The sequence below is a fragment of the Sinocyclocheilus grahami genome, unplaced genomic scaffold (assembly GCF_001515645.1).
Source record: "Sinocyclocheilus grahami isolate Dianchi unplaced genomic scaffold, SAMN03320097.WGS_v1.1 scaffold88.1, whole genome shotgun sequence".
Taxonomy (NCBI): Eukaryota; Metazoa; Chordata; class Actinopteri; order Cypriniformes; family Cyprinidae; genus Sinocyclocheilus; species Sinocyclocheilus grahami.
Window position 1 is genome coordinate 1174413 of NW_015505267.1, and position 12429 is coordinate 1186841.

The window sequence follows — 12429 nt, forward strand, 5'->3', positions numbered from 1 at the left end:
ACACACACACACACACACACACACATATATATATATGAAAGCAAATATTTGGCCTTGGTTTGGTGGGACGTTTGAAGATTTCGATACTTGAAGATGTGCCAGTGTTCCAGATGGCCACAGTCCTACAGTAATCATTCCAGCTCAAACGGGAATGTGCTCAGATAAGCTGGCACTACTGATACACCAAGTGTAACAAACTTCATAATCAAATGGCAAGCAGATATCTAAATTCTCAAGGTGAATGTTTGGGTTAATTTTTGCCCTGCCTTGGATGGCCAAGCAGAAAAAAAAAAAAAAGAAGTATTTGCAAAAGAATGAGAAAATAATAATGGATGATTACGATATGAAGATTTACCACAAGAAAGTAATAACCTTTGAATTGCAGGTATAGTCACGCAGAGCTTGCATTCAAGCCGATGCGAATATGAAACTTTATATTTAACTAATAAAGAGAGACATTTATTACCTAGCAAGGCCATAACTGTGGGAAGCACAAAGGGGATAAGAAAGTTGAAGATGAAATTATTTTGGCCTTGGGTTTGCTTGCTTTTCTAAACTGCTCTTGGTATTTCAGCCAGGTCAGCAGTGCAATTTGATCACAAACAGAGAAGAATGACATCTGAAGGATTTATAGGCCTATGTGCCAAAGTATTAAATCTTTCCAAGGTAGCCAAAAGAAATGCCTTGCAGCTATGCATCACCATTTCCCAAAAATATGAAGTTTGACCACAAAAGAGGAAAACCTGAAACGTAAATAATGTGATGAGATTGAGAACCTCAATCCATTCAAACTCAAAATTGCTCCCTGTGAAAAATTTATTGAGTGCAGCCACAGAGAGACCTCCTAGCATAAACTTCTGCTTCCTAAATCGCTGCTGTTTATTTAGCCTTAATGGTTCGGCAAGCCTGCGTGTGTGTCCACAATCCTCAGCGGCAGTTAAAAGATACTGATTCATCCCTTTCAGAGGTCACTAAGGTCAAGGAGAACTTTCTGCAAAAAACATAGCAAATTAATGGACCACCGTGACCCCAGTCCACTCTGAAAACCACAGCTCTAGCATATTAAGCCACATATTCAGACTGCATTAGTTTCCAAAACGGCATTTGAGTTAAAAGTTATAAACACAAGACGTCTGTGATTTCATACACTGATTTGAATGGTATTGAGATTTTTTGTATGGTTCACTCAAAAAATAAAATTGTGAAAAAAATGTACTCATCCGCATGTCCTTCTAAACCTGCTATATATATATATATATATATATATATATATATACATACATATATAGAGCAATCACACACATTCCCAGGGCCGGATTTACCTCTTTTAATGACATAGGCAAAAAAAAATGTTGGGCCCCATTCCCTATAATATAATAGGCCTAACATTACCACCCAAGCAAACAAAAATATCAGTGGAAACCGTTACAGTGTTTTCTATCTCAATAAGCACTTGCGTTCAGTCAAAAAAAATCAAATGTAGTTCTTAATTTGTTTGAGAAACGAGAAAGACCGTTCCATATTGGCGTGGCCACATAACCACTTCGGGAGTGCATTATTCCTCCAATTTTTTTAACGGCCTGGAGTCACAATCACACATCAATTGTTCAAATGATTTGTTTCAAGACATTTGACATGTTTCCGTCCTGAAATCTCATGTGTGTCGAACTAATTTTTTACGCACCTCATCCCAAACCTTCCGTTGCAAATTCCAAAACGTCATTTTAGAGCTAATAACGGAGGCTTGAGCCATTAATATGCAGGCTAATGCAGTTATTAATGCAATCTAATGTGGTTATTAGAGAGGGAGAGAGAGAGAGATTAATACCTGTGTGAATACCGGTGTCTATCAGCAGTGTTCAGCAGCAGCGTTCCACATGTGTGCGCGAGTGCATGCACTGTGTGTGCGTCTGTGAGAGAGACTGGGAGAAAGAAAGCGTGATTTCTGTAGCCTACATAAAAAAGGTGGAAGACATGGAAATAGTTTGTCATTTTTTACCCTATTGTTTGTTGTATTTATTTGCTCAATGTCTTCTGGGGTTTTGGTTCTTTTACTGTTGTAGATAGCCCATACAGTATAACAAAAATATTATATATCTCTTCATTGTGTTTGGGCCCCCCTGGATGAGCGAGCATATAGGTACATGCCTAGAATGCCTATGCGTAAATCCGGCCCTGCACATTCCTATCCAGATCAAATTAATTTTTTTCCAGAGGATGTGTGAGAAAAATTAAGTATATATGTGAAACACCAATTTAACCAACCTTATCTCCTCAGGTAAAACTACTTTTGAGGTTTTTGCAGCTGTTGCAGCTTCACAACTTGGCACTTTCTCCATGGCAGAGTTTGGATGGACTGTGGTGCTTAGGGAGACCTCCTGTGCACCGTCAGCAGAGCTCTCCGAAACTAATAATCTGAACGGAACATGGACTTGTGATTCTGCTGTGTAGGTTATAATGTTTGAACTCTGCTGAGTTTCCAGCCTTGCTGCTGCATCAACGTATAGCAAATCCAGGGCTGTTTGCATTGGCTGCGCTTGACCAAAGAAAACACACTGGATGTGATTGAGTGCCATACAGTATGACAAGCTGTGGTATATGGCAGATTGTTTGTGTACATGTATGCGGCCACCTTGAGGTCATACAGTGTTTTACTCGATGCTTCCAGCAACTGTTTCTTAGCACTAAGTACACATAAAGAACCTGAAAACACTAAAAGTTCCCATAAGACATTGCGTTAAAAGCCTTTCTAAGGAAATTATGGATTCCTGAACACCACATTTCATGTTCAGCCAGACCAACGCTGGACTGGAGGGGACAGGCATCAATAAATTAACCAGTCAGCAACTACAACACAAACAAAGGCTTACTTCAGCCCACAGTTTACATTAGGGCTTAGACTCAATCTGGCTATTTTCTTACTTTTAACTATGTAAGATTTTTATTTTTTATTTGTTTAATACAATGGAAGTAGATGGAGAACATGGACAGCTGTGGTCACTATTTACATTCACTTATATAGGAAAAAAGCAGGTCGTACAGGTTTGGAATAACAAGGGGGTGAGAATATGATGAGAGAATATACATTATTTGTGAACTATTCCTTTCACCAACTAGTATTTTGCATAGAAATTAAGGATAAAAAATCAAAATATAACTCTGAAGATATGTAAAATGCACTTATAATATTACTATTTTAAATGGGTCATGAAGCCCATTGAAATAAACAAGATATATGCGTGATGCCATTATAACATTACTGTATATAATTAAGGAAAGGGGTCACTTCATGTGAGCATCATTACCCAGAAAATTGTAAAAAGTTCTAAATCTGCAACAAGAAATTTCAGTATTTGACAATGGATGCGTACAAGATTAAAATCAGTAAGTACAGCTGTGCAACAGAAATTTACCCCAAATCCTCAGAGACAACTAGTCCCAGCCTGGAATAAAAAATAAATAAAATTAAAAAACTCTATATTTGGAAATTAAAAGCAGCGAGAGGAAAGCAAAATAAAAGAGCAGCTCCTGCTTCTGTGGGCAAATGTCTGCCAAAAAGATATGGCGAGAGAAAAACACAGAAAAATAAAAGGAATGAAAAATATGAACGAGGCAGAGACTATTATTAGAAATGCAAAAGAGTGTGGGAACATTACAACCTTTCACAGATTTTGTTGGTGGTGTTTTTCTGTATTCTTGACATCCTCTCTGAGCATCTTAGCTTGTTACAGCCTTTACAGCTTTCATATAACCTACTAACAAATAATAAAAGAGCACTTTCTAGCGAGGTTTGAGTGCACTATTTAGCTTCTGTGTGTGCTCAAGCACACTTAATATTTATCTTACATAGTTCTCATTTTGTCACGTGTGCTACATTGCTGCTGAATGACAGCTAAATCAGAATGACAGCTCTTCAGTACAAAAACATCACAGTGCTGAAACACTGCTGAAGTGGCAACCAACTCTGACATTATAGAAAAATGGAGCCGTTCCACTCGAAACAATATTAGCATTCATGTCATGAATAGTTGCTTCATGGTTCTGCTGCAGCACTTTAATAACTCCAATGTGCTACATCAAAGACATGAGAAATGGACCAATATTACTCACAAAACACAGAATATTGCACAGTATAAAAGAACTACTGAGGAAAACTGCAATTAAAATTGACAGTGCTTTCAAAAAATGTCTTAATTGTTCTCAGTAACATGATTTTGCTTTGATTAAATGAGATGTTTATGCCTGCGATTGGATCAAGTCAGAAGAACCTCAGAAGCGGATCTTCGTAAACCAAATTTGTAAACAAAATCAAGCTAAATGCAAGATTCTGCTCGGCAACTGCAAAAGCTTGCCCTTTATTCCATGCGGTTTTATAAAGTGGTAGCAAGTCAATGGGACACGTCAATATCATAAACGGCGGCTATGAAAAGGACACAAAACCCAAAAGATTGTAATAATGCTGTGAGAACTAGAGAAGAATAAAACGGTGGGCTGGAGAAAGATATGAGAGCTCTTTTTCCTGTGCAAATCAGCATAAACAACAAAATATAGCCTACACACGTGAAATGAGAGAGTGGGTTTACCCCGCAGACTGTGATCATTAATCACACTGCTTAAATGGCCTCTTTGTTATGATAATGAACATGAATTCATATTTCTCCTCTTGTTTTTATAGAAATTAGTGCTTAGTGTAACTAAGAGATCTGTGCAAAGCGAGCACTCGGTACCAACCACCTGAAAGGTCTTAATCTGAACCTTTAGCAATCATTCAATGAAACCTTTCAGTTTACATACTCAAAGTTCACTTAGGTTGGATAGATTTACAGAGAGCTGATTGCTGCTCACTGCAATAAAGGTCTTTGTATTAAAGGGGACATCAAATTGAAAACCAGGATTTTTGTTCCCTTGAAATTAAATCGTTCACAATTACTATGTAACTATAGGAGACTTTAGGAACTCAAAACGTCCTCCCCAGCCAGATGATTTTAATGATTTTAAGCTGCACAAAAATGCCATTTATAATTGACCACAGCTGACGTCTGCTTGAACAAACTATTTGTTTTTTGTGAGTTTTGAGTAAATATTTGTAAGTGCATTATGCATATTACCGGTCAAAAGCTTTGAAAAATTCTGAATTTTTTTTAATCGCTTATGCTCACCAAGGTTGCATTTATTTGATCGAAAACAGTAATACTGAGAAATATTATTCTACTTTAAAATGACAGCTTTCTATTTTAATATATCTTAAAATGTAATTTATGCCCGCGATGCAAAGCTGAATTTTCATCATCATTACTCCAGTCTTCAGTGTCACAAGATACTTCAGAAATCATTCTAATACGCTGATTTGCTGCTCAATTATTAATGGTGATCATCTATATATCAAGTTTAGGTGGAAAATGGTCATGTACAACATTATTGTTCCTTGACTAACATTATAAGTGGATTTTAGGGGAAAAAACAAGATGCTACAAAAGTGCAGCATGTGGCCCCTTTACGAGTAAACACAAAAGCTGCGTCCCAAATGACGCACTATGCACTTATACACTATATACTAATGCACTATGTACGCAACCATGTAGTGTAAGAATTATATAAGGTTATTTTGTCATTCATAATCGGAGCCCCTCCGCCTTTGCTACATAATTAAAGCTGCGACAGTTGAGTGCATGAAGTGTCCAACATTCCACACTTTGTTTTTTCAGTTATTTAGGTGCATCATCCGAGGATTTAAAGTGCACATTTTCTTTTTGGAATTTTCAGTGTGAACTACACTACTCGTACTTATTTATACTACAAAACGTCATAGAATAGTGCATAAGTACGCGATTTGGGATACACATAAATTCCTAAAAGCAGTTTTAATCCAGAAAAACACCAAACTAAACTGCAACCCCCGAACATGTTTCCCTTGAATGCAGCCAAATGGATGCATGGTTCAATGATTATGCCATTTAGCTGAAGCAAGAAATGTAAAATGGCAGCACTGCCTCAGCGTGAGAAAGATGCTGCGTGTGAGAACTGCCCTTTAAAACGCCACCTCAAGGACCATCAGTATTTGCAGAGCAATATAGCGCACGATCCATAAAGACAGAAACATTTCATAGCAAACATCACATCAGCATGGCCTTGATTCATCGCACAGGTTTTTAGAGGAAGGTCACAAATCTCATTTCGACCTCCGATGCTCTGCTCACTGAACGAGTAATTACATGAGTGGGCGAGTCAGCTGAGCATAATGCTAATTGATAATTAGGGAGTGAGAAATTATGAGTAGAAACAATAAAATGAGCTAATCTGCGAGTAATTTATTTGCAGTCACCAGATAAATAAGATACTCCTTTGATAAGAGATAAAAAAGCTTTTGCTGTAGTAGATTATCACAATTTTTCTTTTACAAATAAACACTTTATAAATAATTTAATTTAATAATAATTAATTAATTAATTTTATGCATTTAGCAGACACTTTTATCCAAAGCAACTTACAGTGCATCCAGGCTATATATTTTTTACCAGTATGTGTGTTCCCTGGGAATTGAACCCACGACCTTTTGTGCTGCTAACGCAATGCTCTACCACTGAGCCACAGGAACACTAAATTCAGATTATAAATTCTATGCATGCGTTACAGAAAAAAAATGATTTGAAGTCACTTAGAATACAAAAACCTAAACAAATTTGAGTCAGATAATTCAAAAAAATTGATTTTTCTCCCCCTCCCTGTCAGGACAAAGTCAATGGTATTATGTATTATGTGTTTATTGCAACACTGAATGAGTTAATTCAAAGGTGAAGCAAGCATGTCAGATATCCAGGTCAGCTAAAACCAATCAGCTACACATGATCATCTCCTCCATCATACCAGATATCACCAAATTATCAACGGATCATCTCCACTGCAGTGTGGTTGTGTGGGAAGAGCGAGTCTTGTGTTTCCAGATGCATTAACTCAAGTCTGAGGGTAGACAGCAGAGGAGAGCGCCACTCAGACAGTAACCACAGAGCACTATATATAGTGGAGCTGTGACAGATCACTGGATCCGAGCTCTCTTACATATAACTCTGGGAAAAACAAACAGTGAAGCCTTGCAACGCTTCTCACGCGTCTCTCCGCAAACTAAACAGCAGCTGAAAATACGTAAATTAAATCAGACAAGGAAAAGGCAGAGATACAGCACACATTTTCACATGAACAAAATAAATATTTCTTGTAACATCTCATACCTTTTGCTTACACCACAAGATTTTTTTTAACAAGTTGTTTCAGCATCTTCCGCCAAAATATTTTCAACTGCTTCACTTTTGAAACTACTTTTTGGATGGCATCCCTAAGACTATTGCAAACCCGGAAGCGCTAAAAAAAAATAAAATAAAAAAAAAATATATATATATATAAATAAATTTAATTAAAATAATATTAATAATAATAAACAACAACAACAACAACAATAATAATTAATATGATTATTATTATCAATAAAACTATTTTGCAATATTATACAAAATATTTATACAAATATTATCTATCTATCTATCTATCTATCTATCTATCTATCTATCTATCTATCTATCTATCTATCTATCTATCTATCTATCTGAGCATTGGAGAGCCCAGTGCCCCTTTAGTCTCAGACTCCACCCTTTTATGCAGATCTGTTTGCTGTGTGTTAGGGAACTCCAATATGCATTTAGGTCCTTTCACACAGTCTTCATCTCTGAATTCCCATCTCTTAAATGTCATGAGTAGCGCTGTGCTCTTTTGTGTGAAAGATTGAGGGCAAAGGGTGATATGCCCGAATGCACGGCAGGGTCACCGCTTACGCTGACCTCACAGACACAACAGATTCTTTTCATTCATGATATATGCATGCGGAGAGCATTGCATCTTCTTTAATTCCAATTCCAATTTGGTTGTCAAAAGAGACCAGAATACAAGACAAAAACAGACAAAAGAATTTGGTTTGCGGCCATTTTGATTGTTGGAGCAGTTATATAGAGCAATATAAATGTGCTCCTGGTGGGCAGGTGCTCCTGTACGGGATGATGCCTACAGAGCACCACTTCATCATACACTGACAGAAGGCATTAGAGCATACGCATACCATCTGAGTGTGCATACATGTCCATGTGTACACACAAGGCCATGTCATAAATTCACACCTGTTCCCTTAAACACAGCCACACACACCCAGAGCTGAACTTAACACATGCTTCATTGACATACCAGGGCTTCCTTCCAACTGAACCACCCACACGGTAAACCACTTGACTTATCGAATACCACAGTGCTCTTCTAGGAAAAAGATAGTAAAAACATGCCTAATTAAAGCATAATTCCCAATTTGGATACGAAAGTCAAAATTACATTTCATAGTTTTTCTTAGTGGTTTTAGAATCTTGAAGTGTATATATTGTAAAAAATAACATGTGTATATTGTGGTATATGTAGTGAGACCCATTTTTAAAAAAAATCATGCTTTAATTTGAATCACAATGAGGTATACAGCCAAATTTATGACATAAGTGAAATTAAATATTGAGATGTCATATTTTTATGCAATAATGACCTCTTATTTTTGTCGTTTTAATTATGAAATTACAAAAATTATGACGCAAATCGTAATTATCTCAATTTTGACGCTTTAATCTCACAATTGACTTTTTTTATTCTGAGATTGTTAAAATTTAGATAGTATCTCAATTTCAACTTTAAATCTCATAACTATGACTATCTCAACGTCATTTGACTTTTTTATCTTGTAACATTGACTTTGTCATAACTTTGACCTTTTTAACCCATAATGACTTGATGTCTCACATTTCAACTATTTATTTCATAATTTCAATTTAGTATCTCATTATTTGGGCTTTTTATTTAATAACTATGATGATTTTTCCTTTATATGGCAGAAATTGGCTTCTATTATGTTTGTTTGCATCACCCACTATTTCAAATACGGTCTATGCTATTTATACACTTAATTTGATTTACTACGGTCTAGACTGCATACTCGTCATTGATGTCTTACAACTGCTCTATGGAAAGATTGTTTCTCAAATTTCTCTCTGACTGGATGATTTGACTCATAACACATTTTTCATACTACAACTACATTTCAACGAATTAGAACACAAATTTAAAAAGATAAACAACTTTTCACTTGTATTGCACAAAGTCATGCAAAATTCTGTCGCAATGCTCCTCACACGTTTACTTTATTAGCTTACCAACAATGCCATTTGTACTGCGGAAAAACAGCAAAATTGCCAAGTCCTCAGGAAAGACATTTTACAGCTTAATACTGATGAATAAACATTGTGATCTCATTCTGAAAGGTGCGTATGCCAAACGTTGTGTGCTAATTGTATCTAACTTCAGTATCTGTTACTGAAAATGAGCCTATTAGCTTGTTCCAGAAAATGAGCTAATAAAACGTCATTTTCCACATAAAGATAAACTGAATACACCATAAATGCAATAGCTGCCGGTGCCAACAATGTTATACGTGAGTGCTAGATGTTAAAAACCTACATTCGTTGTAATGCAGGTTTGACCTTCTCTAAAAATTCATTTCGTTTTAGGCTAAGGGTTACAGATAAAGTTTGAAAATCTGCATCAATCTGTGAGTATTAAATGTAAAACATCTCAGCAAGCATACTTTGGCTGTGAGCGTGAAGGTTTTTTAAAAAGGGTTAGCAATGACCAAAAGCATCCTAGAGCTCTACCAGGACTCTCAATAAAAATCCCCCAAGAGCTTTGGAGGGAGACGCTGCCAAAGGCGCTTAGATCGCAGCTCCCTGTTAACTCAACATGTGCTTATGCACTTAACTCATTCTCTCTCTCCTTCTCATGTTCGTATGCACGCGCACACTTATGCTCCGTTCTAAAACCAAACATGCTGCCAACCTAGACTGCATTTTAGGCATCACAAGCTATGTTTCCATCACCCTATTTTAATGTGCATTTTGAAGAAGGCCTATCGCATGAGAAACGAGTGATGGAAATGCCAAATTTCGAATAAAAATCCCTTAATTCGCCAAAAAGTTTTACACTCGCTCGGTTTTTGACTTTGAAAAAGGGCTGATGCGAATAATGGGAGATGGAAATGCATTTTGCGAATAAATTCCTCCAAGCGCATCAAAAAGTCATGTGACTTTGCGCTATGGGACGGCAAAACCTGACTAACCAGCGGACCGATCTCATTCCACGGCATCTGAAAAATGGTCATTCGGAAAAGCACGAGCAAAGTCTGTCATCAAAGTATTTCTGTATAATTGCCTCCCAGAAATGTCTTACATGACTACGTTCAAACAGCAGCATCCACCTCCGAAAGCAATGACCGCATTCATTGTGTTTCATCTGCTCGCTCTGAGGTGCAAGTAATTTATTATATAAAATTGATGAATTATTACTGAAAATTATTATATTCTCCTACTTCTCTTAGTGATTTATAGTGCCAGTTTATCAGGAAGTGACGATTTTGTGCTCTTTGACTTGTTGGATAGAAACGATGCTTGTTCGCAAATGTTTTATACGATATTCGAGTTTTTTTGTATATAAGTTAAATTCGCAGCTTTGGATGGAAACCCGGCTACAGGCACCCAAATGCAAGCAGTTTCAAAAATATACAGCAGGCATCTTAATTATAAGACTAATTCTAATGCAGCATAACATATTTCCTATATTTACTCGTCCTAGTGTTGGCTTAGCAACACGATATTGTCAAACTCTATTGGAATCAAATGATTTGAGTCAAATATCCCACTATTTGTGTGCCACACAGACGTGCTGCCTATTGACACAGTGTTCAAATTGGTCATTTAGCTCATTAGGTTTTAAAACAGAGCTTTACTTCCAAGATTCCAGTAGTTCATAAGTAAAATGCTACCCAAGACGTGCCTTGATTTCCTCTAAGATCTCCTTAAATGTAAGTGTGATTTTTCTCAACAATAATGCCTTAATACAGCCACAAAAACATAGAAAAATCAACTGTTTGCAGGGGTAATGCAATCACGAAAATAATGGAAAGAGAGGAAAGAGCTCATCATGCATTCAGAGAAGATATGGCTGTCTGGCTATCATTACGGCAGTGAGTGAGCAGAGGTGTGAGGAATGTGTGCCCAGATCATTACACCCTGATCCAGGCAAAAGAGCGTTTGAATGTGAATGTTTATCATGATATGGAAAAATACTTTGTGACACTGGGTTACAATTTAAGTGGATAAAATGCTATTAGAAGTTAAGGTTGGATGTATTTTTTCCTTGCCATTTTTGAATTGGCAGACAATAGCGACCGATATATATTCTGTATCAACAGTTACAATAAAAAAGTAGTTTTTTGATTGAATACAAACATGAATGCAAACATTATTTAGGTAAAAAAATCTTTACACTATGGCATGAGAGTTCAATGGGCCTGTAATCCTCAGTCCCATTTGTGCACACGTCAGTTTAGTTTGCGCTGACTAGCTGAGGGTTATGATGTCAGTGGGTTTTGATGGTCGATGGTAAATCCTCTCGACAAGCCAGGGTTGAGCAAAAGTCGACCTGATGGTCGGATGCTTGAAGAGCAGAAATCTGCACAGTAAGGAGCTAGGCACCACTGAGTGCAATCCTTCTAATATCATTGATTTCCCTGTCCTGCTTTCGCCACCAAAAAATTATTTTGCACACATACACACTGACTGCTGCGGTTGTTTATGAGTGATCGCCGCACTAATTACTGTTCTCATGTAAACACAATACATCCACATCATTAGACCTCATTAAAGGAGCATTAATTACGATTGCACTCTGGCCGTTGATAATACAATTTCAGAAGGTTAGCCAGGCCTTTTCAGCCTCACTCGAAAATGTTCCAATTATAAAGGGTTCATTAAAAACAGGAGTTTACTGGGGACTGACTTCACCCGTGACGGGTTCGGATGAACGGTAGTTTGAGAAAGCAGAACGGATCATTGAAATCTAAAGAGCCGGCATTCAGCAAACTCCAAATCAAGGCGGTAAACATAGCTGCAATAAGGTTGTCGAAATTTGATGTGGTGCAGAAACGTTTTCTTGCAATTACAGGTCGTCGTGCGCTGCCAAGCGAAAATACAAACATCTCTGGCCAGATGCATGTATGTAAATGCACCAAACAAACACCAATTTTCTTTTGATTGCCCTCTGCTCTTGCATTTTTCTACTGCATTACGAAGAAAAAAACCCAATACGGTTTGTTACGGTTCACTCAGTTGAACATACATGCCAAAATGTTTTCCAAATTTCATCCTGATGGAAAGCAAACACCACACATTAAATTTTATACAAATTATCCACCAGCACACACATGCACTATCCATCCATGCACTATCCAAGAGTTTAGGAAATCAGATCCATGTGTATAAAAACACAGCTGGTTTTCCAAATGGCGGATAAAGGCTGTTT

General features: G+C 37.1%; 1 protein-coding gene across 1 annotated transcript in view; it reads right to left on the reverse strand.

Moving 5' to 3' along the window:
• tmtc2b (transmembrane O-mannosyltransferase targeting cadherins 2b) overlaps positions 1–12429 on the reverse strand; it is a 67566-nt gene that overhangs the window by 39998 nt on the left and 15139 nt on the right. The window lies entirely within an intron of this gene.